This window comes from Rhipicephalus sanguineus, chromosome 1 (genome assembly GCF_013339695.2).
Source record: "Rhipicephalus sanguineus isolate Rsan-2018 chromosome 1, BIME_Rsan_1.4, whole genome shotgun sequence".
Taxonomy (NCBI): domain Eukaryota; kingdom Metazoa; phylum Arthropoda; class Arachnida; order Ixodida; family Ixodidae; genus Rhipicephalus; species Rhipicephalus sanguineus.
In genome coordinates, this window is record NC_051176.1 from 141,442,715 (window position 1) to 141,445,504 (window position 2,790).

The following is a 2,790-nucleotide window of genomic DNA, read 5'->3' on the forward strand; positions in this document are numbered from 1 at the left end:
CCCGCTTAGAAGTATGTAAATGACTAGATTCAGAAGAGAGAGAGAGAATTAAACTTTATTGAGGGACCAGGCGCGCGTGCTCTTCGCCCAGAGGTGGGTGACTTCCTCATTCCAGGTAGCCATGGCTTGCAGCTGACGCTCGAGCCCTGTCCACCAACCGGAGCTGGTCCTCAGGGTTCGCGGACGTCAACAGCGCCTCCCACTGGTCTTCCGGATTTTCGTCCACGTTCAGTTCGTCTATGGGCGGGAAGAAATGGAAATAAATATTGACGGAGAATATCTAAGTAATTTGCGATTCAGAGACGACATCGTGCTCTTCAGCAGTGATGACGACGAATTCAAAAGAAATGATCGAATACCTAAAACGAGAAAGGGTTGAAGTAGGGTTGAAGATAACTATGCAGAAGACAAAGATAATCTTCAGTAGCCCCGCTAGAGAGCGACATTCCCCGATTGGCAACCGGACTCCACAGTCTGCAAAAGAGTAAATACATTTAGGCCATTTACTGTCAGGGGAGCCTTCACGTGCAAAATAATTTCGCCAAAGAATAAGGATAGGCAGGAGCGCGCACGGCAGACGTTCCCAAATCATGACAGGCATCTAACCGCTGTCCCTAAACCGGAAGGAGTACAATTGTTGCATTTTACCAGTACTAACACACGGGTCAGAAGCTTGATGAATAACAAAGAAATTCGAGAAGAAGTTAAGGACGATGCAGCGTGCGATGGGACAAAAGTTGATAGGCGTAATATTAAGGGGTAGGAAGAGAGCAGAGTGGATCGTAGAAAAAAAAATGGTAGCCAATATCTATGTTGCCGTTAAGAGAAAAGAAGTGGACCTTGGCAGTTCACGTAATACGTCGAACAAACAACCAATGGTGATAGAGAATGGATATTAAAGGATAGGAAACGCAGCTGAGGGCAACAGAAAGTTAGATGCGGTGATGAAATTAGTAAGTTAGCAGGCATAAAATCCAATCGGCTCTTGCAAGACAGGGTACATTGGAAATCAATGGAAGAGGTCATCGTCCTGTATATATACTGGACATAACGTAGGCTGTTGTTGATGATGAAGATGAACTTGGGCATTGTGCGCAGAAATCAAGCAAATCGTCTCTCGTGAGCGATGGCATTTCCCAGAGCGCTGACAAAGTTGCGCTGGAAAAAAATAAAGAACGAGTGCTACAAAAGGAGGAAAATATCGAATAGTGGGTGCAACCGCAGTAGAAAAAATATTGAAATGAACGTTGAAATATTTGCTGGCCGCATGAAACAATTTCCTAAGCAAATAAAATGGAATGTAATGAGGGTTCCGTTTTTTGTTAGACACAGCCATGTATTGTGCCAGCGGAAAGCCAACGAGATCGCTTTTTATTTTCGCTTCCTCTGCCAAGCGAAATATTTCAGTTCAACGTTACGTGCCACAGGACCGACATAACAAGTTTCTCGGAATGTACATACAACAGAAGTACACTAGCCGAGCCAAGGTACGTATGCGTATGTATTTATCTCGGGGACCCATGAGAAGGTATGGTCATAACTTACGTAAGATGTGAGCAAATGGTACGAACTTAGAGACGCAATCGCTCAGGAGAACACGAGTATGGCTTGCTCTCCCGAGTGCGGATCACCACCCTATAAGGATGGCAAAATAAGCTATACAAGAAAAAAAGGTAGTTAAACCATGTTGTACATATTTGAGTTGCATGTTTGACCTGGCGGAAGCAAGCGAGCGGTAGGTATTTGAAAGAATAAATACAGCGGTCTTTCCGGTTAAGTTGGGAATGTTTTCCGCCTTTGAATTCCGAGTTCTTAGGGAGTTGCGCGACACTTCGCTGGTATGGCGGCGTCAAAGCACTTGCTTATCTGGACTGTCTTAACGACTCTGCAATGCTGTTCCACGGATGTAGCTGAACAGCAGTGGTTAAACATTCGAAGGGACCTAACTGATGTGTCCGATATGCTGCTAAAAAAGGTGTGGCCTATAGCCTCTGAATTGGCTGGTGACGAAAACGTCAGCGTGTCATGCACGTCCGCCTTGTTCAAGATGTTCTCTTCACTGAAAAGGCAGGAGCCATGGCTCATCAAGAGTGAGTACCCCACATATAAATAGCGTTTTCAATTGTTGATTCGGGTGAAGTAGCCTCGAAATTGGAACATTCTATCCGTGTTTCAGTGAAACGAAAACCCAAATCAGGATTTTCTGACAGCTGTACAAGCACGCGACGTTTATTTGTGCAGCTCTTTGTCGCTTTTTTGTTTGTCCGCATACGCATCGAATCAATCTCGCTGTAACAGTCAAGAACCTTTACTTATCAATATTAGAACGCTTGACGTCCTTATACACGCATATTCTTGAGGTCTACGGAAAGAGGGAGGCAGCAGTATTAAGGAAAGGACAGAGGTGGTTAACCACGCCCAGCCGAGTTGGTTACCTTGCATATAAAAAAAAACAAGCGAAAAGGAGAGAGAAAGATGAGGAGTAGAGACGCTCATGGTATATTTGCACGCAAGCACGAAGCACACATTGTTCCGTTCCTCACAACGGCCATGCAGGCTGGAGTGTACCCAGAAGCACTGCAGCGCTTCTGTGCCTTTGCACATCCTGGTCCTTGTTGTTGATAGTCGGTGTTTGTGGCGTCTGCTTCTTTTTTTAAAATTAATTTCATGGTGAATCTCTGCCAGCTAGCTCAACGTTCTTGTGGTCTAAGCATCAATCATGTCGAGTACTCTGAGCTCCTTTACATGTTCTACTTATCTGTATGATCCTGTATTCATAACTTTGTGAAT